Source organism: Triturus cristatus, chromosome 7 (assembly GCF_964204655.1).
Source record: "Triturus cristatus chromosome 7, aTriCri1.1, whole genome shotgun sequence".
Taxonomy (NCBI): domain Eukaryota; kingdom Metazoa; phylum Chordata; class Amphibia; order Caudata; family Salamandridae; genus Triturus; species Triturus cristatus.
In genome coordinates, this window is record NC_140590.1 from 491,604,479 (window position 1) to 491,630,538 (window position 26,060).

The 26,060-nt window shown below is 51.2% G+C and overlaps 2 long non-coding RNA genes across 2 annotated transcripts in view; both read left to right on the forward strand.

The window, feature by feature from the left end:
* Positions 1-26,060, forward strand: part of LOC146809972 (uncharacterized) — a 236,675-nt gene that overhangs the window by 23,912 nt on the left and 186,703 nt on the right. The window lies entirely within an intron of this gene.
* On the forward strand, positions 4,794-5,985 carry LOC146809973 (uncharacterized). The gene is made up of 3 exons (XR_014965606.1): positions 4,794-5,385; positions 5,467-5,576; positions 5,681-5,985. It is a non-coding gene; the product is annotated as an uncharacterized LOC146809973 (long non-coding RNA).

Sequence of the window (26,060 nt, forward strand, 5' to 3'; positions counted from 1 at the left end):
CAGATAGATGGGTCAGGACTAGAGTTAAGCAGAAAAACCAGAACCAGGGCGGTGATCAGAAAAAGGCAGACCAGAAGGGTAATGAGCAGAAACAAAAAGACCAGAAGTCTTCACCAGGCCCCCAAAAGGCTCAGGGGGAGGGTGGTTCCAAAAAGGATAAGAAGAAAGAAGGCCAAAAGAAACCATGGTGCAACTATTGTAAGTCTACCTCACATTGGTTTAGTGAGTGCACCAAAAAGGATAAGCCCCCAACCACCATTGCCCCTAAGGCAACTGTACCCCCTAGTTCAGCTGTAAGTGGTGGTTCCCAGCAAAAGGGTGTAGTAGGGTTAACCCTGGGAACTGAGGAGGATTCTGGCCTAGTCAGAGTACCTACTCAGGCTGTCCTGATCTGTGATTGGGACTTAGCTTTGTCCTCTACTGTAGGCCCCAGTAACCTGGGCAAGTACAGACAGACACCTTTTATCAACCAAAGAATGGCTCAGGCCTACAGGGACACTGGGTCTAGTGTCACAATGGTGACACCTGCTTTTGTGGACCCTGGACAGATCATACTAGGTGAGAATTACCTAGTGACCAACGCTAGCAATGCCACTACCTCCCATAGTGTGGCTATTGTTAACTTCTCCTGGGGAGGGGTAACTGGCCTCAAGAAAGTTGTTGTTAGTTCAGACCTTCCTGTAGAGTGTTTACTGGGCAATGATCTTGAAACTTCAGTTTGGTCTGAAGTGGAGTATAGGACCCATGCAGAAATGCTGGGGATAGATGCACATGTCCTTGCTGTGACCAGGTCACAGGCCAAAAAGTGCAACACTGAACAAGTGCTGGATCCTGAAACTATGGACCAGTCACAATCCAAGAGAAAGAGCAGTAGGGTTAAGGCTGTGCCTTCCCCCCTGCCTCAGGTGGTGGATCAGCCCTCCCAGGAGGATGATTCTGAGAGCCCTGAAGGAACTGTCCTAGAAGAACTTGAAGCTGATCAGGTTGAGTTTCTTGGGACAGGGGGACCTTCCAGGGCAGATCTGAGGCAGGCTCAATTAGACTGCCCCTCTCTTGAACCCCTCAGACAGCTGGCTGCTGCTGAGGCTGCAGGGAATGCTCAAGGTACCCATAGAGTGTATTGGGATGAAGGGCTACTGTACTCAGAGGCTAGAGACCCCAAGCCTGGTGCATCCAGGAGGTTGGTCATACCACTGAAGTTCAGAGGCTTCCTTCTAACCTTGGCCCATGATATTCCCCTTGCAGGACATTTAGGCCAGAACAAGACTTGGGACAGGCTTGTCCCTCACTTTCACTGGCCCCATATGTCAGAAGATACTAAGGAGTTTTGTCGCTCCTGTGTCACCTGCCAAGCCAGTGGCAAATCAGGTGGCACCACAAAGGCCCCCCTCATACCACTACCTGTGGTGGGGGTCCCCTTTGAAAGAGTGGGCATAGATATTGTAGGACCAATGGACCCACAAACAGCATCTGGGCACAGATTCATACTGGTGATAGTGGACCATGCCACCACGTACCCAGAAGCAATTCCCCTGAGGACCACAACAGCTCCTGTTGTGGCAAGGGCCCTGCTTGGAGTATTCTCCAGAGTGGGCTTTCCAAAGGAGGTCATTTCTGACAGAGGTGCCAACTTTATGTCAGGATACTTGACTGCAATGTGGAAGGAGTGTGGTGTTAACTATAAGTTCACCACACCCTATCACCCACAGTGCAATGGGCTTGTTGAGAGATTCAACAAGACCCTAAAGGGAATGATAAAAGGATTACCAGACAAGCTTAGGCGAAGATGGGACATCCTTTTACCCTGCCTTCTGTTTGCTTACAGAGAGGTCCCACAAAAGGGGGTTGGCTACAGCCCTTTTGAGCTTTTGTTTGGGCATCCTGTAAGAGGACCCCTGTGTTTGGTGAAGGAAGGATGGGAGAGACCTCTCAGACAACCCAAACTAGACATAGTGGACTATGTACTTGGTCTCCGCTCCAGGATGGCAGAGTATATGAAGAAGGCTTCTAAAAACCTTGAGGCAAGCCAAGAACTCCAAAAAGCTTGGCATGACCAAAAGGCTGTACTGACTGTTTACCAGCCAGGACAGAAAGTGTGGGTGTTGGAGCCAGTGGCCCCAGCAGCACTCCAAGACAAATGGTCTGGACCCCACACTATTGTTGAGAAAAAGGGAGAAGTCACCTACTTGGTGGACCTTGGGACTCCCAGAAGCCCCCACAGGGTGCTTCATGTCAACAGATTGAAGGCATATGTTGACAGGGCAGACATGGGGCTACTCATGGCTACAGATGAGGGGCAGGAGGAAGAGAGTGACCCTCTCCCAGACCTGTTGACTCAGAACCCTGATGATGGTTCAGTTGATGGGGTGGTCTTTTCTGACAGCCTCACTGTCCATCAGCAACAGGACTGCAGACAAGTTCTGCAGGCCTACAGACATATGTTCTCTCTGACCCCAAGTCAGACAAATTGGTGCACCCATGAGGTGGACACTGGTGACAGTCTGCCTGTGAAGAGTAAAATCTACAGGCAACCTGACCATGTCAGGGACTGCATAAAAGTTGAGGTACAAAAGATGTTGGAGCTGGGAGTCATTGAACCTTCAGAGAGCCCTTGGGCTAGTCCTGTAGTCCTTGTGCCAAAACCTCACACCCAAGATGGTAAGAGAGAGATGAGGTTTTGCGTGGATTACAGAGGTCTCAATGCTGTCACTAGGACAGATGCCCACCCAATACCTAGGGCAGATGAGCTCATTGACAGACTGGCAGCTGCTAAGTTTTTGAGCACATTTGACCTAACAGCAGGCTACTGGCAAATCAGACTAGCTGAGAGTGCAAAGGCCAAAACTGCTTTCTCGACCCCAGGAGGACATTATCAATTTGTGGTAATGCCCTTTGGTCTGAAGAATGCACCTGCCACTTTCCAAAGGCTGGTGAATCAAGTCCTTACTGGGTTGGATGATTATTGTGCAGCTTATCTTGATGATATTGCTGTCTTTAGACCAGGTTAGTTTAATGTCCCTAAGTTTGGGGGGGGGGTTGTGTAGGAGAGTAGGGTCTGCTTTCTATGTTCACCCCCACTTTTTGCTTTTGCTTTACTGGTTTTCGACTTAGATGTGGCTGTGGGCCTGCTAATCAGACCCACAGCCCTGCTGTTCTCTCTCTAAATTAATACTATGTACTTTAGGTGCATAACCCATTTGGATAGGATCACCTTATTGGCCCCTGTACAGAGTACCCTAGGTACCCAGGGCATAGGTGTACCCTAGGCCTACCAGGGGCTGCAGCATGTATTGTGCCACCCCTGGCCTGGCCTTCCATTTTGACACAACTGGCTGATCACTCAGCTGGGGCAAGGTCGTGTAATCACCCCTTGCTTAGGTGTAGTATTCCTATACCTAACTTACATATAGACACATGTGTACCTATCAGTCACTCCTATGGCAGGCCTTGACAATCCTGGAGGCAGAGTGCTTGGTAACATGTGAGATGGTGCTCTAGCATGAGCTGAGCCTGTCTGCAGCTTTCGGAACCATGTCCTTATAGCTGTTCTATGATATAGCCTACCATATACTCTTAAAGTGCCTTATAATCTTAGACGGTTATGGTAACTATGGTTTGGCTTTATCAAAACATGTCGTGTAAGGTGTCTAACACTCGGGAATAATACCCCCATGCCATTTCTGGACATGAGAATATTATTCCCCCCTTCTAGAGGGAAAGACATGTTAAAATCCTACTTCAACGGTTAGCCTCTGACCAAAGCCTCAGCATCACAAAATGGATGCTGCTGCCACGACACAAGTCTGACCTCCTGCAGCTGGGAGTGATCCCAGCCAGGGAGGCCTGGACAATAGGTTTCCTGCTTGGGGAGGTGCTAGCACCTCCCCAGACAGCCTTTAGTGTATTGGGGCAGGGTGGGCTGAAAGGAATGAGACATGCCTGGGGCACACAAGGTGTTCCTTGCATAGTCCAGTTCAAACCGGCGCTGGGGCACTCCAGCCCCAGCTCTGGCGCGAAACTGGACAAAGGGAAGTGGGTGTAACCACCCCCTCCCAGGTCCCACCCATAAGGCGTGACCTAGCAGGTATCCCAGCCCCCCAGATTAGTATAAGAGTGGGAGTTGGGCCTCAAGACTTTAGATTATCCTGAACCTGCAAAACTGAACAGAAACTCTGGACCTTCGACATTCGACGAAAGAAGAAGACTGAAGAATCTCCCTTGTAGCCAAGGAGTGGCTACCCTGTGCAAACAGGCACCATCAAGAGACTACCCTTTGCTTTGTGAAACGTTCGACGAGGAACCGACTGCAGAGCCCGACCAGAGCCTTGATTTCCAGACTTCTCCGACCCTCATCCACATCTGCAGCAGAGCTGAGATCCGTGGAGGCGACGAGCGACGTGGGACCGGCTACCTGGGAAAAGTGGCTAGTAACTTACAGCGCAGCTTCTGAGGTACCCTCGAAGTTGTGCACCGGGGATTGAGAAGCCCCAACCCCAAGCACCATCTGCACCGAAGACCAGCCCCCCACACTCCACGAGTCCTGCGTGGGGCCCTTCAGCATTTTCCTGCTTGCCGCGTCTGTCCGGTTGCTTGCCCGCTGGCTAGTGGCCTCTGTGACGACGCTCCCTGAAATCTTCTGCGCTGGTTTGGCTCCTCCAGACTGGCTCCCGCTTCTCTGCAAAGAAGAAGCACCCCAGACCTTCCTGGTCTGCACCAGAAGCAAGTCCCTTGTTCTTCGTGGGTTCTCAGCACTGCTTTAAAACAGCATGAGTGACAATGAGAGTAGAGGACATACTTGTAATTAGCAAATTTGGCAAAATCTGGGGAATGCGATAAGAAGATTCTTCTATGCGAGGATCTAAATAAAACCTCCTCCAATATGACTTTTAATACACAGGTTGGGAGTAAAAGTAAAAACACCCCCAAGAAAACCTACAGTGTGGCTGACAGCGCTTAAAGAAAAGAAGACAGCGTTGTCAAGATTCAGGCTGCCACAAGATATTGCAGGCTCTAACTGGTATGTACTGAACCCCTTTCTAATTTAGAAGGAGTAGGGGATAGGTAGATGTCTAAAGCCATGATCTATGGATAACTGTACACTTAAATTGAACGTCATGTTATTCCGGTACAGGTATCAGGACACCACTTGAAAAGGTGCAGGGAAGGACAGCCTGAACTTAAACATTAGGCGAAAAACCTATTGGTAGGTATATGGATGTATTTGTTGAGAATAAACACCAGTGCCATGACATCATTATTTGAAGTATATAGCATTATCTATGTACCTTACAGGCACAGCTAAACAATTGAATACAGGCGGTGCATATCGAAAGACGTACCTGCTTTAAGACACCATTGAACATGTGTCAACGTGACTTTTTAAAAGTAAGTGTTTTGCTTAACAGCATGAGAATAGGCTAATAGGCTCAAAAAGTATGGTGAAATAACTCCATGCTCTTTTTGTAGAATTCTATGACTCCACTGACTATGATGCAAGTGGTCTAAAATCACAAAAGTTGAGAAGTGATAAAGTCGTCCTGAACACCCACAGAAGGACTTCAACCCCTACACTTAAAGTAAGGGCAGACAATATGTATAAGTGACACTAACAGCATAGCCCAGAACTAGAATCAACTCTCCATAGGGAAATGGTATTAATTATATGCATTCTCTTTTTTAGAAAGAAGAACAAAACTTTGGTTTTAAATTCTCGTCCGTCCTGAGGAAGGTGCTACTATTGTAACCTATGCACCGAAACGCGTCGACAGTGGGACTTTTTAAAGCATATGAAATGTATTTGTGTAGTATTTAATTTGCAATTTTGAAAGTACATGATTTGAAGTGTGTGTGACTCTGAGATAGATACCGTAATACGGAATTGTTAGATAGCATATATAAGACTGTACCAGAGCACCCAATCAGAGTATATATTGAATGCAATTTTAAAATATGATTTTATTGAACATAAGTGTTTTCCTATGAAAAATAAATTTTGAGAGTAACAAAAAGTATATTCTAGTCTGGAGTAATAATATTTGTCCAGTGTCACAGTCAAAAATCAAAGGCTATTGATCTAAATGTGTAGGCCTCATGGTCACCAACTAAAAGAGTAATACACAGAAAGGAATCTTTTTTTGATAAATACCATCAAGAGACTACCCTTTGCTTTGTGAAACGTTCGACGAGGAACCGACTGCAGAGCCCGACCAGAGCCTTGATTTCCAGACTTCGCCGACCCTCATCCACATCTGCAGCAGAGCTGAGATCCGTGGAGGCGACGAGCGACGTGGGACCGGCTACCTGGGAAAAGTGGCTAGTAACTTACAGCGCAGCTTCTGAGGTACCCTCGAAGTTGTGCACCGGGGATTGAGAAGCCCCAACCCCAAGCACCATCTGCACCGAAGACCAGCCCCCCACACTCCACGAGTCCTGCGTGGGGCCCTTCAGCATTTTCCTGCTTGCCGCGTCTGTCCGGTTGCTTGCCCGCTGGCTAGTGGCCTCTGTGACGACGCTCCCTGAAATCTTCTGCGCTGGTTTGGCTCCTCCAGACTGGCTCCCGCTTCTCTGCAAAGAAGAAGCACCCCAGACCTTCCTGGTCTGCACCAGAAGCAAGTCCCTTGTTCTTCGTGGGTTCCGCTTGCCAAGGCTTGGTGAGTCCTAGTCCAACTTCGACGCCGCCGACAGCAAGAGCCTTCGTGGGACAGCTCGCCTCCTGGTCCTGGTCGTCCTCGACGCTTCCTGGTCCTCCTGGCTGCAGCGACAAGCTTCACCTTCACCTGCAACTCTTCACGACATCGCCTGGTTCCTTCCTGGTTCCACGTGGTCACTGGCTAGTGACCTTGACTCTGTCCCCTCTGCTTGCAGGTTTCTTCTCTTCTTGATCCCAGCCTTGGGATCCACCGGACACTCTCCCCTGACTGCCTGTCAGCATCTTTCTTCAGGCATCCATAGGAGTCGACGACGAAAACGACGCATCTTCACCCCTATGCACCCGCAGCCTGTGGGCTAGGTAACTTGGGTACTCCGGTGCTCATCAGGATAGTGACTATCCTAGTGTCTAGTTTTCAAGTCTCAACTTCCTAGCTACTCCGGAAGTGTCCTAAATCTATCTATTTCTAAACTGTAACATTGCTATTGACTTTTACGCATTACGCGTGAGTGTTTCCACTCTGCACACGAATCCCGTGGGCCTCCCACTTCCTAACTAACGCTAGTGTAGTGTAGCCCCAGCGATTCCCTAGGCCTAGGCCTATTCTATTTCCGTGACAGTGGTTCTTATACCACTTATTTAGTATATGGTTTGCGTGGCCCCTAGGGCCTAACTGTATTACTTACCTGTGTGACTTACTGTATGCATTAATAAGACTGTGTTGTACTTACCTCTAAACTCATAAAGAGTGCTGAGGGTTTGCTTAGAATAAATACACTTTATTTTATATATATATCTGTTGTGGTGTCCTTTCATTTGGTATTCAAGGGATTATATATGGTATCACAGCTGGCTTCACATGCCATTCAGAGTTTAGCCTAAGACTGCTCTTGTCCATGCTACCACTAGGATAGCTGGTCTATAAGGTTGACTTTACAACCAATCACCATAAGGGTATTTGGACTGATATAAGGTGTACACTATAACTAGTGACATCATACATCAGGCCAACTTCTCACAAAGGGAGCCTGAATATAAAGTTACATCAGATTGGTCGCACACTGCTACACCTACCAGTCGTGTTCCCCCAATGAAAATGGTCCCTGAAGGTCAGCGTCGGCGGATATACCTATGCTCAAGAGTGCGTGCAAGTATGCGTGGCGTGTGCCATCCCTGGACACGTGTTTCGAGGTAGTTGCCTCTCGTCAGCAGGGAGTAGGAAAATGAGAGTGGGGTTGCTGTGTAAGCTGCTAAAAACATAATCAGGTCTAGTACCTCTCTTAGCGCGCAGGTGCGTAACCATGAGTCCGTCGACTCCACCGGCTCAAGGGAGCCTGAATATAAAGTTACATCAGATTGGTCGCACACTGCTACACCTACCAGTCGTGTTCCCCCAATGAAAATGGTCCCTGAAGGTCAGCGTCGGCGGATACACCTATGCTCAAGAGTGCGTGCAAGTATGCGTGGCGTGTGCCATCCCTGGACACGTGTTTCGAGGTAGTTGCCTCTCGTCAGCAGGGAGTAGGAAAATGAGAGTGGGGTTGCTGTGTAAGCTGCTAAAAACATAATCAGGTCTAGTACCTCTATTAGCGCGCAGGTGCGTAACCATGAGTCCGTCGACTCCACCGGCTCAAGGGAGCCTGAATATAAAGTTACATCAGATTGGTCGCACACTGCTACACCTACCAGTCGTGTTCCCCCAATGAAAATGGTCCCTGAAGGTCAGCGTCGGCGGATACACCTATGCTCAAGAGTGCGTGCAAGTATGCGTGGCGTGTGCCATCCCTGGACACGTGTTTCGAGGTAGTTGCCTCTCGTCAGCAGGGAGTAGGAAAATGAGAGTGGGGTTGCTGTGTAAGCTGCTAAAAACATAATCAGGTCTAGTACCTCTCTTAGCGCGCAGGTGCGTAACCATGAGTCCGTCGACTCCACCGGCTCAAGGGAGCCTGAATATAAAGTTACATCAGATTGGTCGCACACTGCTACACCTACCAGTCGTGTTCCCCCAATGAAAATGGTCCCTGAAGGTCAGCGTCGGCGGATACACCTATGCTCAAGATTGCGTGCAAGTATGCGTGGCGTGTGCCATCCCTGGACACGTGTTTCGAGGTAGTTGCCTCTCGTCAGCAGGGAGTAGGAAAATGAGAGTGGAGTTGCTGTGTAAGCTGCTAAAAACATAATCAGGTCTAGTACCTCTCTTAGCGCGCAGGTGCGTAACCATGAGTCCGTCGACTCCACCGGCTCAAGGGAGCCTGAATATAAAGTTACATCAGATTGGTCGCACACTGCTACACCTACCAGTCGTGTTCCCCCAATGAAAATGGTCCCTGAAGGTCAGCGTCGGCGGATACACCTATGCTCAAGAGTGCGTGCAAGTATGCGTGGTGTGTGCCATCCCTGGACACGTGTTTCGAGGTAGTTGCCTCTCGTCAGCAGGGAGTAGGAAAATGAGAGTGGGGTTGCTGTGTAAGCTGCTAAAAACATAATCAGGTCTAGTACCTCTCTTAGCGCGCAGGTGCGTAACCATGAGTCCGTCGACTCCACCGGCTCAAGGGAGCCTGAATATAAAGTTACATCAGATTGGTCGCACACTGCTACACCTACCAGTCGTGTTCCCCCAATGAAAATGGTCCCTGAAGGTCAGCGTCGGCGGATACACCTATGCTCAAGAGTGCGTGCAAGTATGCGTGGCGTGTGCCATCCCTGGACACGTGTTTCGAGGTAGTTGCCTCTCGTCAGCAGGGAGTAGGAAAATGAGAGTGGGGTTGCTGTGTAAGCTGCTAAAAACATAATCAGGTCTAGTACCTCTCTTAGCGCGCAGGTGCGTAACCATGAGTCCGTTGACTCCACCAGCTCAAGGGAGCCTGAATATAAAGTTACATCAGATTGGTCGCACACTGCTACACCTACCAGTCGTGTTCCCCCAATGAAAATGGTCCCTGAAGGTCAGCGTCGGCGGATACACCTATGCTCAAGAGTGCGTGCAAGTATGCGTGGCGTGTGCCATCCCTGGACACGTGTTTCGAGGTAGTTGCCTCTCGTCAGCAGAGAGTAGGAAAATGAGAGTGGGGTTGCTGTGTAAGCTGCTAAAAACATAATCAGGTCTAGTACCTCTCCTAGCGCGCAGGTGCGTAACCATGAGTCCGTCGACTCCACCGGCTCAAGGGAGCCTGAATATAAAGTTACATCAGATTGGTCGCACACTGCTACACCTACCAGTCGTGTTCCCCCAATGAAAATGGTCCCTGAAGGTCAGCGTCGGCGGATACACCTATGCTCAAGGGTGCGTGCAAGTATGCGTGGCGTGTGCCATCCCTGGACACGTGTTTCGAGGTAGTTGCCTCTCGTCAGCAGGGAGTAGGAAAATGAGAGTGGGGTTGCTGTGTAAGCTGCTAAAAACATAATCAGGTCTAGTACCTCTCTTAGCGCGCAGGTGCGTAACCATGAGTCCGTCGACTCCACCGGCTCAAGGGAGCCTGAATATAAAGTTACATCAGATTGGTCGCACACTGCTACACCTACCAGTCGTGTTCCCCCAATGAAAATGGTCCCTGAAGGTCAGCGTCGGCGGATACACCTATGCTCAAGAGTGCGTGCAAGTATGCGTGGCGTGTGCCATCCCTGGACACGTGTTTCGAGGTAGTTGCCTCTCGTCAGCAGGGAGTAGGAAAATGAGAGTGGGGTTGCTGTGTAAGCTGCTAAAAACATAATCAGGTCTAGTACCTCTCTTAGCGCGCAGGTGTGTAACCATGAGTCCGTCGACTCCACCGGCTCAAGGGAGCCTGAATATAAAGTTACATCAGATTGGTCGCACACTGCTACACCTACGAGTCGTGTTCCCCCAATGAAAATGGTCCCTGAAGGTCAGCGTCGGCGGATATACCTATGCTCAAGAGTGCGTGCAAGTATGCGTGGCGTGTGCCATCCCTGGACACGTGTTTCGAGGTAGTTGCCTCTCGTCAGCAGGGAGTAGGAAAATGAGAGTGGGGTTGCTGTGTAAGCTGCTAAAAACAAAAGCAGGTCTAGTACCTCTCTTAGCGCGAAGGTGCGTAACCATGAGTCCGTCGACTCCACCGGCTCAAGGGAGCCTGAATATAAAGTTACATCAGATTGGTCGCACACTGCTACACCTACAGTCGTGTTCCCCCAATGAAAATGGTCCCTGAAGGTCAGCGTCGGCGGATACACCTATGCTCAAGAGTGCGTGCAAGTATGCGTGGCGTGTGCCATCCCTGGACACGTGTTTCGAGGTAGTTGCCTCTCGTCAGCAGGGAGTAGGAAAATGAGAGTGGGGTTGCTGTGTAAGCTGCTAAAAACATAATCAGGTCTAGTACCTCTCTTAGCGCGCAGGTGCGTAACCATGAGTCCGTCGACTCCACCGGCTCAAGGGAGCCTGAATATAAAGTTACATCAGATTGGTCGCACACTGCTACACCTACCAGTCGTGTTCCCCCAATGAAAATGGTCCCTGAAGGTCAGCGTCGGCGGATACACCTATGCTCAAGAGTGCGTGCAAGTATGCGTGGTGTGTGCCATCCCTGGACACGTGTTTCGAGGTAGTTGCCTCTCGTCAGCAGGGAGTAGGAAAATGAGAGTGGGGTTGCTGTGTAAGCTGCTAAAAACATAATCAGGTCTAGTACCTCTCTTAGCGCGCAGGTGCGTAACCATGAGTCCGTCGACTCCACCGGCTCAAGGGAGCCTGAATATAAAGTTACATCACATTGGTCGCACACTGCTACACCTACCAGTCGTGTTCCCCCAATGAAAATGGTCCCTGAAGGTCAGCGTCGGCGGATACACCTATGCTCAAGAGTGCGTGCAAGTATGCGTGGCGTGTGCCATCCCTGGACACGTGTTTCGAGGTAGTTGCCTCTCGTCAGCAGGGAGTAGGAAAATGAGAGTGGGGTTGCTGTGTAAGCTGCTAAAAACATAATCAGGTCTAGTACCTCTCTTAGCGCGCAGGTGCGTAACCATGAGTCCGTCGACTCCACCGGCTCAAGGGAGCCTGAATATAAAGTTACATCAGATTGGTCGCACACTGCTACACCTACCAGTCGTGTTCCCCCAATGAAAATGGTCCCTGAAGGTCAGCGTCGGCGGATATACCTATGCTCAAGAGTGCGTGCAAGTATGCGTGGCGTGTGCCATCCCTGGACACGTGTTTCGAGGTAGTTGCCTCTCGTCAGCAGGGAGTAGGAAAATGAGAGTGGGGTTGCTGTGTAAGCTGCTAAAAACATAATCAGGTCTAGTACCTCTCTTAGCGCGCAGGTGCGTAACCATGAGTCCGTCGACTCCACCGGCTCAAGGGAGCCTGAATATAAAGTTACATCAGATTGGTCGCACACTGCTACACCTACCAGTCGTGTTCCCCCAATGAAAATGGTCCCTGAAGGTCAGCGTCGGCGGATACACCTATGCTCAAGAGTGCGTGCAAGTATGCGTGGCGTGTGCCATCCCTGGACACGTGTTTCGAGGTAGTTGCCTCTCGTCAGCAGGGAGTAGGAAAATGAGAGTGGGGTTGCTGTGTAAGCTGCTAAAAACATAATCAGGTCTAGTACCTCTCTTAGCGCGCAGGTGCGTAACCATGAGTCCGTCGACTCCACCGGCTCAAGGGAGCCTGAATATAAAGTTACATCAGATTGGTCGCACACTGCTACACCTACCAGTCGTGTTCCCCCAATGAAAATGGTCCCTGAAGGTCAGCGTCGGCGGATACACCTATGCTCAAGAGTGCGTGCAAGTATGCGTGGCGTGTGCCATCCCTGGACACGTGTTTCGAGGTAGTTGCCTCTCGTCAGCAGGGAGTAGGAAAATGAGAGTGGGGTTGCTGTGTAAGCTGCTAAAAACATAATCAGGTCTAGTACCTCTCTTAGCGCGCAGGTGCGTAACCATGAGTCCGTCGACTCCACCGGCTCAAGGGAGCCTGAATATAAAGTTACATCAGATTGGTCGCACACTGCTACACCTACCAGTCGTGTTCCCCCAATGAAAATGGTCCCTGAAGGTCAGCGTCGGCGGATACACCTATGCTCAAGAGTGCGTGCAAGTATGCGTGGTGTGTGCCATCCCTGGACACGTGTTTCGAGGTAGTTGCCTCTCGTCAGCAGGGAGTAGGAAAATGAGAGTGGGGTTGCTGTGTAAGCTGCTAAAAACATAATCAGGTCTAGTACCTCTCTTAGCGCGCAGGTGCGTAACCATGAGTCCGTCGACTCCACCGGCTCAAGGGAGCCTGAATATAAAGTTACATCAGATTGGTCGCACACTGCTACACCTACCAGTCGTGTTCCCCCAATGAAAATGGTCCCTGAAGGTCAGCGTCGGCGGATACACCTATGCTCAAGAGTGCGTGCAAGTATGCGTGGCGTGTGCCATCCCTGGACACGTGTTTCGAGGTAGTTGCCTCTCGTCAGCAGGGAGTAGGAAAATGAGAGTGGGGTTGCAGTGTAAGCTGCTAAAAACATAATCAGGTCTAGTACCTCTCTTAGCGCGCAGGTGCGTAACCATGAGTCCGTCGACTCCACCGGCTCAAGGGAGCCTGAATATAAAGTTACATCAGATTGGTCGCACACTGCTACACCTACCAGTTGTGTTCCCCCAATGAAAATGGTCCCTGAAGGTCAGCGTCGGCGGATATACCTATGCTCAAGAGTGCGTGCAAGTATGCGTGGCGTGTGCCATCCCTGGACACGTGTTTCGAGGTAGTTGCCTCTCGTCAGCAGGGAGTAGGAAAATGAGAGTGGGGTTGCTGTGTAAGCTGCTAAAAACATAATCAGGTCTAGTACCTCTCTTAGCGCGCAGGTGCGTAACCATGAGTCCGTCGACTCCACCGGCTCAAGGGAGCCTGAATATAAAGTTACATCAGATTGGTCGCACACTGCTACACCTACCAGTCGTGTTCCCCCAATGAAAATGGTCCCTGAAGGTCAGCGTCGGCGGATACACCTATGCTCAAGAGTGCGTGCAAGTATGCGTGGCGTGTGCCATCCCTGGACACGTGTTTCGAGGTAGTTGCCTCTCGTCAGCAGGGAGTAGGAAAATGAGAGTGGGGTTGCTGTGTAAGCTGCTAAAAACATAATCAGGTCTAGTACCTCTCTTAGCGCGCAGGTGCGTAACCATGAGTCCGTCGACTCCACCGGCTCAAGGGAGCCTGAATATAAAGTTACATCAGATTGGTCGCACACTGCTACACCTACCAGTCGTGTTCCCCCAATGAAAATGGTCCCTGAAGGTCAGCGTCGGCGGATACACCTATGCTCAAGAGTGCGTGCAAGTATGCGTGGCGTGTGCCATCCCTGGACACGTGTTTCGAGGTAGTTGCCTCTCGTCAGCAGGGAGTAGGAAAATGAGAGTGGGGTTGCTGTGTAAGCTGCTAAAAACATAATCAGGTCTAGTACCTCTCTTAGCGCGCAGGTGCGTAACCATGAGTCCGTCGACTCCACCGGCTCAAGGGAGCCTGAATATAAAGTTACATCAGATTGGTCGCACACTGCTACACCTACCAGTCGTGTTCCCCCAATGAAAATGGTCCCTGAAGGTCAGCGTCGGCGGATACACCTATGCTCAAGAGTGCGTGCAAGTATGCGTGGCGTGTGCCATCCCTGGACACGTGTTTCGAGGTAGTTGCCTCTCGTCAGCAGGGAGTAGGAAAATGAGAGTGGGGTTGCTGTGTAAGCTGCTAAAAACATAATCAGGTCTAGTACCTCTCTTAGCGCGAAGGTGCGTAACCATGAGTCCGTCGACTCCACCGTCTCAAGGGAGCCTGAATATAAAGTTACATCAGATTGGTCGCACACTGCTACACCTACCAGTCGTGTTCCCCCAATGAAAATGGTCCCTGAAGGTCAGCGTCGGCGGATACACCTATGCTCAAGAGTGCGTGCAAGTATGCGTGGCGTGTGCCATCCCTGGACACGTGTTTCGAGGTAGTTGCCTCTCGTCAGCAGGGAGTAGGAAAATGAGAGTGGGGTTGCTGTGTAAGCTGCTAAAAACATAATCAGGTCTAGTACCTCTCTTAGCGCGCAGGTGCGTAACCATGAGTCCGTCGACTCCACCGGCTCAAGGGAGCCTGAATATAAAGTTACATCAGATTGGTCGCACACTGCTACACCTACCAGTCGTGTTCCCCCAATGAAAATGGTCCCTGAAGGTCAGCGTCGGCGGATACACCTATGCTCAAGAGTGCGTGCAAGTATGCGTGGTGTGTGCCATCCCTGGACACGTGTTTCGAGGTAGTTGCCTCTCGTCAGCAGGGAGTAGGAAAATGAGAGTGGGGTTGCTGTGTAAGCTGCTAAAAACATAATCAGGTCTAGTACCTCTCTTAGCGCGCAGGTGCGTAACCATGAGTCCGTCGACTCCACCGGCTCAAGGGAGCCTGAATATAAAGTTACATCAGATTGGTCGCACACGGCTACACCTACCAGTCGTGTTCCCCCAATAAAAATGGTCCCTGAAGGTCAGCGTCGGCGGATACACCTATGCTCAAGAGTGCGTGCAAGTATGCGTGGCGTGTGCCATCCCTGGACACGTGTTTCGAGGTAGTTGCCTCTCGTCAGCAGGGAGTAGGAAAATGAGAGTGGGGTTGCTGTGTAAGCTGCTAAAAACATAATCAGGTCTAGTACCTCTCTTAGCGCGCAGGTGCGTAACCATGAGTCCGTCGACTCCACCGGCTCAAGGGAGCCTGAATATAAAGTTACATCAGATTGGTCGCACACTGCTACACCTACCAGTCGTGTTCCCCCAATGAAAATGGTCCCTGAAGGTCAGCGTCGGCGGATACACCTATGCTCAAGAGTGCGTGCAAGTATGCGTGGCGTGTGCCATCCCTGGACACGTGTTTCGAGGTAGTTGCCTCTCGTCAGCAGGGAGTAGGAAAATGAGAGTGGGGTTGCTGTGTAAGCTGCTAAAAACATAATCAGGTCTAGTACCTCTCTTAGCGCGCAGGTGCGTAACCATGAGTCCGTCGACTCCACCGGCTCAAGGGAGCCTGAATATAAAGTTACATCAGATTGGTCGCACACTGCTACACCTACCAGTCGTGTTCCCCCAATGAAAATGGTCCCTGAAGGTCAGCGTCGGCGGATATACCTATGCTCAAGAGTGCGTGCAAGTATGCGTGGCGTGTGCCATCCCTGGACACGTGTTTCGAGGTAGTTGCCTCTCGTCAGCAGGGAGTAGGAAAATGAGAGTGGGGTTGCTGTGTAAGCTGCTAAAAACATAATCAGGTCTAGTACCTCTCTTAGCGCGCAGGTGCGTAACCATGAGTCCGTCGACTCCACCGGCTCAAGGGAGCCTGAATATAAAGTTACATCAGATTGGTCGCACACTGCTACACCTACCAGTCGTGTTCCCCCAATGAAAATGGTCCCTGAAGGTCAGCGTCGGCGGATACACCTATGCTCAAGAGTGCGTGCAAGTATGCGTGGCGTGTGCCATCCCTGGACACGTGTTTCGAGGTAGTTGCCTCTCGTCAGCAGGGAGTAGGAAAATGAGAGTGGGGTTGCTGTGTAAGCTGCTAAAAACATAATCAGGTCTAGTACCTCTCTTAGCGCGCAGGTGCGTAACCATGAGTCCGTCGACTCCACCGGCTCAAGGGAGCCTGAATATAAAGTTACATCAGATTGGTCGCACACTGCTACACCTACCAGTCGTGTTCCCCCAATGAAAATGGTCCCTGAAGGTCAGCGTCGGCGGATACACCTATGCTCAAGAGTGCGTGCAAGTATGCGTGGCGTGTGCCATCCCTGGACACGTGTTTCGAGGTAGTTGCCTCTCGTCAGCAGGGAGTAGGAAAATGAGAGTGGGGTTGCTGTGTAAGCTGCTAAAAACATAATCAGGTCTAGTACCTCTCTTAGCGCGCAGGTGCGTAACCATGAGTCCGTCGACTCCACCGGCTCAAGGGAGCCTGAATATAAAGTTACATCAGATTGGTCGCACACTGCTACACCTACCAGTCGTGTTCCCCCAATGAAAATGGTCCCTGAAGGTCAGCGTCGGCGGATACACCTATGCTCAAGAGTGCGTGCAAGTATGCGTGGCGTGTGCCATCCCTGGACACGTGTTTCGATGTAGTTGCCTCTCGTCAGCAGGGAGTAGGAAAATGAGAGTGGGGTTGCTGTGTAAGCTGCTAAAAACATAATCAGGTCTAGTACCTCTCTTAGCGCGCAGGTGCGTAACCATGAGTCCGTCGACTCCACCGGCTCAAGGGAGCCTGAATATAAAGTTACATCAGATTGGTCGCACACTGCTACACCTACCAGTCGTGTTCCCCCAATGAAAATGGTCCCTGAAGGTCAGCGTCGGCGGATACACCTATGCTCAAGAATGCGTGCAAGTATGCGTGGCGTGTGCCATCCCTGGACACGTGTTTCGAGGTAGTTGCCTCTCGTCAGCAGGGAGTAGGAAAATGAGAGTGGGGTTGCTGTGTAAGCTGCTAAAAACATAATCAGGTCTAGTACCTCTCTTAGCGCGCAGGTGCGTAACCATGAGTCCGTCGACTCCACCGGCTCAAGGGAGCCTGAATATAAAGTTACATCAGATTGGTCGCACACGGCTACACCTACCAGTCGTGTTCCCCCAATAAAAATGGTCCCTGAAGGTCAGCGTCGGCGGATAAACCTATGCTCAAGAGTGCGTGCAAGTATGCGTGGCGTGTGCCATCCCTGGACACGTGTTTCGAGGTAGTTGCCTCTCGTCAGCAGGGAGTAGGAAAATGAGAGTGGGGTTGCTGTGTAAGCTGCTAAAAACATAATCAGGTCTAGTACCTCTCTTAGCGCGCAGGTGCGTAACCATGAGTCCGTCGACTCCACCGGCTCAAGGGAGCCTGAATATAAAGTTACATCAGATTGGTCGCACACTGCTACACCTACCAGTCGTGTTCCCCCAATGAAAATGGTCCCTGAAGGTCAGCGTCGGCGGATACACCTATGCTCAAGAGTGCGTGCAAGTATGCGTGGCGTGTGCCATCCCTGGACACGTGTTTCGAGGTAGTTGCCTCTCGTCAGCAGGGAGTAGGAAAATGAGAGTGGGGTTGCTGTGTAAGCTGCTAAAAACATAATCAGGTCTAGTACCTCTCTTAGCGCGCAGGTGCGTAACCATGAGTCCGTCGACTCCACCGGCTCAAGGGAGCCTGAATATAAAGTTACATCAGATTGGTCGCACACTGCTACACCTACCAGTCGTGTTCCCCCAATGAAAATGGTCCCTGAAGGTCAGCGTCGGCGGATATAACTATGCTCAAGAGTGCGTGCAAGTATGCGTGGCGTGTGCCATCCCTGGACACGTGTTTCGAGGTAGTTGCCTCTCGTCAGCAGGGAGTAGGAAAATGAGAGTGGGGTTGCTGTGTAAGCTGCTAAAAACATAATCAGGTCTAGTACCTCTCTTAGCGCGCAGGTGCGTAACCATGAGTCCGTCGACTCCACCGGCTCAAGGGAGCCTGAATATAAAGTTACATCAGATTGGTCGCACACTGCTACACCTACCAGTCGTGTTCCCCCAATGAAAATGGTCCCTGAAGGTCAGCGTCGGCGGATACACCTATGCTCAAGAGTGCGTGCAAGTATGTGTGGCGTGTGCCATCCCTGGACACGTGTTTCGAGGTAGTTGCCTCTCGTCAGCAGGGAGTAGGAAAATGAGAGTGGGGTTGCTGTGTAAGCTGCTAAAAACATAATCAGGTCTAGTACCTCTCTTAGCGCGCAGGTGCGTAACCATGAGTCCGTCGACTCCACCGGCTCAAGGGAGCCTGAATATAAAGTTACATCAGATTGGTCGCACACTGCTACACCTACCAGTCGTGTTCCCCCAATGAAAATGGTCCCTGAAGGTCAGCGTCGGCGGATACACCTATGCTCAAGAGTGCGTGCAAGTATGCGTGGCGTGTGCCATCCCTGGACACGTGTTTCGAGGTAGTTGCCTCTCGTCAGCAGGGAGTAGGAAAATGAGAGTGGGGTTGCTGTGTAAGCTGCTAAAAACATAATCAGGTCTAGTACCTCTCTTAGCGCGCAGGTGCGTAACCATGAGTCCGTCGACTCCACCGGCTCAAGGGAGCCTGAATATAAAGTTACATCAGATTGGTCGCACACTGCTACACCTACCAGTCGTGTTCCCCCAATGAAAATGGTCCCTGAAGGTCAGCGTCGGCGGATACACCTATGCTCAAGAGTGCGTGCAAGTATGCGTGGCGTGTGCCATCCCTGGACACGTGTTTCGAGGTAGTTGCCTCTCGTCAGCAGGGAGTAGGAAAATGAGAGTGGGGTTGCTGAGTAAGCTGCTAAAAACATAATCAGGTCTAGTACCTCTCTTAGCGCGCAGGTGCGTAACCATGAGTCCGTCGACTCCACCGGCTCAAGGGAGCCTGAATATAAAGTTACATCAGATTGGTCGCACACTGCTACACCTACCAGTCGTGTTCCCCCAATGAAAATGGTCCCTGAAGGTCAGCGTCGGCGGATACACCTATGCTCAAGAGTGCGTGCAAGTATGCGTGGCGTGTGCCATCCCTGGACACGTGTTTCGAGGTAGTTGCCTCTCGTCAGCAGGGAGTAGGAAAATGAGAGTGGGGTTGCTGTGTAAGCTGCTAAAAACATAATCAGGTCTAGTACCTCTCTTAGCGCGCAGGTGCGTAACCATGAGTCCGTCGACTCCACCGGCTCAAGGGAGCCTGAATATAAAGTTACATCAGATTGGTCGCACACTGCTACACCTACCAGTCGTGTTCCCCCAATGAAAATGGTCCCTGAAGGTCAGCGTTGGCGGATACACCTATGCTCAAGAGTGCGTGCAAGTATGCGTGGCGTGTGCCATCCCTGGACACGTGTTTCGAGGTAGTTGCCTCTCGTCAGCAGGGAGTAGGAAAATGAGAGTGGGGTTGCTGTGTAAGCTGCTAAAAACATAATCAGGTCTAGTACCTCTCTTAGCGCGCAGGTGCGTAACCATGAGTCCGTTGACTCCACCAGCTCAAGGGAGCCTGAATATAAAGTTACATCAGATTGGTCGCACACTGCTACACCTACCAGTCGTGTTCCCCCAATGAAAATGGTCCCTGAAGGTCAGCGTCGGCGGATACACCTATGCTCAATAGTGCGTGCAAGTATGCGTGGCGTGTGCCATCCCTGGACACGTGTTTCGAGGTAGTTGCCTCTCGTCAGCAGGGAGTAGGAAAATGAGAGTGGGGTTGCTGTGTAAGCTGCTAAAAACATAATCAGGTCTAGTACCTCTCCTAGCGCGCAGGTGCGTAACCATGAGTCCGTCGACTCCACAGGCTCAAGGGAGCCTGAATATAAAGTTACATCAGATTGGTCGCACACTGCTACACCTACCAGTCGTGTTCCCCCAATGAAAATGGTCCCTGAAGGTCAGCGTCGGCGGATACACCTATGCTCAAGAGTGCGTGCAAGTATGCGTGGCGTGTGCCATCCCTGGACACGTGTTTCGAGGTAGTTGCCTCTCGTCAGCAGGGAGTAGGAAAATGAGAGTGGGGTTGCTGTGTAAGCTGCTAAAAACATAATCAGGTCTAGTACCTCTCCTAGTGCGCAGGTGCGTAACCATGAGTCCGTCGACTCCACCGGCTCAAGGGAGCCTGAATATAAAGTTACATCAGATTGGTCGCACACTGCTACACCTACCAGTCGTGTTCCCCCAATGAAAATGGTCCCTGAAGGTCAGCGTCGGCGGATACACCTATGCTCAAGAGTGCGTGCAAGTATGCGTGGCGTGTGCCATCCCTGGACACGTGTTTCGAGGTAGTTGCCTCTCGTCAGCAGGGAGTAGGAAAATGAGAGTGGGGTTGCTGTGTAAGCTGCTAAAAACATAATCAGGTCTAGTACCTCTCTTAGCGCGCAGGTGCGTAACCATGAGTCCGTCGACTCCACCGGCTCAAGGGAGCCTGAATATAAAGTTACATCAGATTGGTCGCACACTGCTACACCTACCAGTCGTGTTCCCCCAATGAAAATGGTCCCTGAAGGTCAGCGTCGGCGGATACACCTATGCTCAAGAGTGCGTGCAAGTATGCGTGGCGTGTGCCATCCCTGGACACGTGTTTCGAGGTAGTTGCCTCTCGTCAGCAGGGAGTAGGAAAATGAGAGTGGGGTTGCTGTGTAAGCTGCTAAAAACATAATCAGGTCTAGTACCTCTCTTAGCGCGCAGGTGCGTAACCATGAGTCCGTCGACTCCACCGGCTCAAGGGAGCCTGAATATAAAGTTACATCAGATTGGTCGCACACTGCTACACCTACCAGTCGTGTTCCCCCAATGAAAATGGTCCCTGAAGGTCAGCGTCGGCGGATATACCTATGCTCAAGAGTGCGTGCAAGTATGCGTGGCGTGTGCCATCCCTGGACACGTGTTTCGAGGTAGTTGCCTCTCGTCAGCAGGGAGTAGGAAAATGAGAGTGGGGTTGCTGTGTAAGCTGCTAAAAACATAATCAGGTCTAGTACCTCTCTTAGCGCGCAGGTGCGTAACCATGAGTCCGTCGACTCCACCGGCTCAAGGGAGCCTGAATATAAAGTTACATCAGATTGGTCGCACACTGCTACACCTACCAGTCGTGTTCCCCCAATGAAAATGGTCCCTGAAGGTCAGCGTCGGCGGATACACCTATGCTCAAGAGTGCGTGCAAGTATGCGTGGCGTGTGCCATCCCTGGACACGTGTTTCGAGGTAGTTGTCTCTCGTCAGCAGGGAGTAGGAAAATGAGAGTGGGGTTGCTGTGTAAGCTGCTAAAAACATAATCAGGTCTAGTACCTCTCTTAGCGCGCAGGTGCGTAACCATGAGTCCGTCGACTCCACCGGCTCAAGGGAGCCTGAATATAAAGTTACATCAGATTGGTCGCACACTGCTACACCTACCAGTCGTGTTCCCCCAATGAAAATGGTCCCTGAAGGTCAGCGTCGGCGGATATACCTATGCTCAAGAGTGCGTGCAAGTATGCGTGGCGTGTGCCATCCCTGGACACGTGTTTCGAGGTAGTTGCCTCTCGTCAGCAGGGAGTAGGAAAATGAGAGTGGGGTTGCTGTGTAAGCTGCTAAAAACAAAAGCAGGTCTAGTACCTCTCTTAGCGCGAAGGTGCGTAACCATGAGTCCGTCGACTCCACCGGCTCAAGGGAGCCTGAATATAAAGTTACATCAGATTGGTCGCACACTGCTACACCTACAGTCGTGTTCCCCCAATGAAAATGGTCCCTGAAGGTCAGCGTCGGCGGATACACCTATGCTCAAGAGTGCGTGCAAGTATGCGTGGCGTGTGCCATCCCTGGACACGTGTTTCGAGGTAGTTGCCTCTCGTCAGCAGGGAGTAGGAAAATGAGAGTGGGGTTGCTGTGTAAGCTGCTAAAAACATAATCAGGTCTAGTACCTCTCTTAGCGCGCAGGTGCGTAACCATGAGTCCGTCGACTCCACCGGCTCAAGGGAGCCTGAATATAAAGTTACATCAGATTGGTCGCACACTGCTACACCTACCAGTCGTGTTCCCCCAATGAAAATGGTCCCTGAAGGTCAGCGTCGGCGGATACACCTATGCTCAAGAGTGCGTGCAAGTATGCGTGGTGTGTGCCATCCCTGGACACGTGTTTCGAGGTAGTTGCCTCTCGTCAGCAGGGAGTAGGAAAATGAGAGTGGGGTTGCTGTGTAAGCTGCTAAAAACATAATCAGGTCTAGTACCTCTCTTAGCGCGCAGGTGCGTAACCATGAGTCCGTCGACTCCACCGGCTCAAGGGAGCCTGAATATAAAGTTACATCAGATTGGTCGCACACGGCTACACCTACCAGTCGTGTTCCCCCAATAAAAATGGTCCCTGAAGGTCAGCGTCGGCGGATACACCTATGCTCAAGAGTGCGTGCAAGTATGCGTGGCGTGTGCCATCCCTGGACACGTGTTTCGAGGTAGTTGCCTCTCGTCAGCAGGGAGTAGGAAAATGAGAGTGGGGTTGCTGTGTAAGCTGCTAAAAACATAATCAGGTCTAGTACCTCTCTTAGCGCGCAGGTGCGTAACCATGAGTCCGTCGACTCCACCGGCTCAAGGGAGCCTGAATATAAAGTTACATCAGATTGGTCGCACACTGCTACACCTACCAGTCGTGTTCCCCAATGAAAATGGTCCCTGAAGGTCAGCGTCGGCGGATACACCTATGCTCAAGAGTGCGTGCAAGTATGCGTGGCGTGTGCCATCCCTGGACACGTGTTTCGAGGTAGTTGCCTCTCGTCAGCAGGGAGTAGGAAAATGAGAGTGGGGTTGCTGTGTAAGCTGCTAAAAACATAATCAGGTCTAGTACCTCTCTTAGCGCGCAGGTGCGTAACCATGAGTCCGTCGACTCCACCGGCTCAAGGGAGCCTGAATATAAAGTTACATCAGATTGGTCGCACACTGCTACACCTACCAGTCGTGTTCCCCCAATGAAAATGGTCCCTGAAGGTCAGCGTCGGCGGATATACCTATGCTCAAGAGTGCGTGCAAGTATGCGTGGCGTGTGCCATCCCTGGACACGTGTTTCGAGGTAGTTGCCTCTCGTCAGCAGGGAGTAGGAAAATGAGAGTGGGGTTGCTGTGTAAGCTGCTAAAAACAAAAGCAGGTCTAGTACCTCTCTTAGCGCGAAGGTGCGTAACCATGAGTCCGTCGACTCCACCGGCTCAAGGGAGCCTGAATATAAAGTTACATCAGATTGGTCGCACACTGCTACACCTACAGTCATGTTCCCCCAATGAAAATGGTCCCTGAAGGTCAGCGTCGGCGGATACACCTATGCCCAAGAGTGCGTGCAAGTATGCGTGGCGTGTGCCATCCCTGGACACGTGTTTCGAGGTAGTTGCCTCTCGTCAGCAGGGAGTAGGAAAATGAGAGTGGGGTTGCTGTGTAAGCTGCTAAAAACATAATCAGGTCTAGTACCTCTCTTAGCGCGCAGGTGCGTAACCATGAGTCCGTCGACTCCACCGGCTCAAGGGAGCCTGAATATAAAGTTACATCAGATTGGTCGCACACTGCTACACCTACCAGTCGTGTTCCCCCAATGAAAATGGTCCCTGAAGGTCAGCGTCGGCGGATACACCTATGCTCAAGAGTGCGTGCAAGTATGCGTGGTGTGTGCCATCCCTGGACACGTGTTTCGAGGTAGTTGCCTCTCGTCAGCAGGGAGTAGGAAAATGAGAGTGGGGTTGCTGTGTAAGCTGCTAAAAACATAATCAGGTCTAGTACCTCTCTTAGCGCGCAGGTGCGTAACCATGAGTCCGTCGACTCCACCGGCTCAAGGGAGCCTGAATATAAAGTTACATCAGATTGGTCGCACACGGCTACACCTACCAGTCGTGTTCCCCCAATAAAAATGGTCCCTGAAGGTCAGCGTCGGCGGATACACCTATGCTCAAGAGTGCGTGCAAGTATGCGTGGCGTGTGCCATCCCTGGACACGTGTTTCGAGGTAGTTGCCTCTCGTCAGCAGGGAGTAGGAAAATGAGAGTGGGGTTGCTGTGTAAGCTGCTAAAAACATAATCAGGTCTAGTACCTCTCTTAGCGCGCAGGTGCGTAACCATGAGTCCGTCGACTCCACCGGCTCAAGGGAGCCTGAATATAAAGTTACATCAGATTGGTCGCACACTGCTACACCTACCAGTCGTGTTCCCCCAATGAAAATGGTCCCTGAAGGTCAGCGTCGGCGGATACACCTATGCTCAAGAGTGCGTGCAAGTATGCGTGGCGTGTGCCATCCCTGGACACGTGTTTCGAGGTAGTTGCCTCTCGTCAGCAGGGAGTAGGAAAATGAGAGTGGGGTTGCTGTGTAAGCTGCTAAAAACATAATCAGGTCTAGTACCTCTCTTAGCGCGCAGGTGCGTAACCATGAGTCCGTCGACTCCACCGGCTCAAGGGAGCCTGAATATAAAGTTACATCAGATTGGTCGCACACTGCTACACCTACCAGTCGTGTTCCCCCAATGAAAATGGTCCCTGAAGGTCAGCGTCGGCGGATATACCTATGCTCAAGAGTGCGTGCAAGTATGCGTGGCGTGTGCCATCCCTGGACACGTGTTTCGAGGTAGTTGCCTCTCGTCAGCAGGGAGTAGGAAAATGAGAGTGGGGTTGCTGTGTAAGCTGCTAAAAACATAATCAGGTCTAGTACCTCTCTTAGCGCGCAGGTGCGTAACCATGAGTCCGTCGACTCCACCGGCTCAAGGGAGCCTGAATATAAAGTTACATCAGATTGGTCGCACACTGCTACACCTACCAGTCGTGTTCCCCCAATGAAAATGGTCCCTGAAGGTCAGCGTCGGCGGATACACCTATGCTCAAGAGTGCGTGCAAGTATGCGTGGCGTGTGCCATCCCTGGACACGTGTTTCGAGGTAGTTGCCTCTCGTCAGCAGGGAGTAGGAAAATGAGAGTGGGGTTGCTGTGTAAGCTGCTAAAAACATAATCAGGTCTAGTACCTCTCTTAGCGCGCAGGTGCGTAACCATGAGTCCGTCGACTCCACCGGCTCAAGGGAGCCTGAATATAAAGTTACATCAGATTGGTCGCACACTGCTACACCTACCAGTCGTGTTCCCCCAATGAAAATGGTCCCTGAAGGTCAGCGTCGGCGGATACACCTATGCTCAAGAGTGCGTGCAAGTATGCGTGGCGTGTGCCATCCCTGGACACGTGTTTCGAGGTAGTTGCCTCTCGTCAGCAGGGAGTAGGAAAATGAGAGTGGGGTTGCTGTGTAAGCTGCTAAAAACATAATCAGGTGTAGTACCTCTCTTAGCGCGCAGGTGCGTAACCATGAGTCCGTCGACTCCACCGGCTCAAGGGAGCCTGAATATAAAGTTACATCAGATTGGTCGCACACTGCTACACCTACCAGTCGTGTTCCCCCAATGAAAATGGTCCCTGAAGGTCAGCGTCGGCGGATACACCTATGCTCAAGAGTGCGTGCAAGTATGCGTGGCGTGTGCCATCCCTGGACATGTGTTTCGAGGTAGTTGCCTCTCGTCAGCAGGGAGTAGGAAAATGAGAGTGGGGTTGCTGTGTAAGCTGCTAAAAACATAATCAGGTCTAGTACCTCTCTTAGCGCGCAGGTGCGTAACCATGAGTCCGTCGACTCCACCGGCTCAAGGGAGCCTGAATATAAAGTTACATCAGATTGGTCGCACACTGCTACACCTACCAGTCGTGTTCCCCCAATGAAAATGGTCCCTGAAGGTCAGCGTCGGCGGATACACCTATGCTCAAGAATGCGTGCAAGTATGCGTGGCGTGTGCCATCCCTGGACACGTGTTTCGAGGTAGTTGCCTCTCGTCAGCAGGGAGTAGGAAAATGAGAGTGGGGTTGCTGTGTAAGCTGCTAAAAACATAATCAGGTCTAGTACCTCTCTTAGCGCGCAGGTGCGTAACCATGAGTCCGTCGACTCCACCGGCTCAAGGGAGCCTGAATATAAAGTTACATCAGATTGGT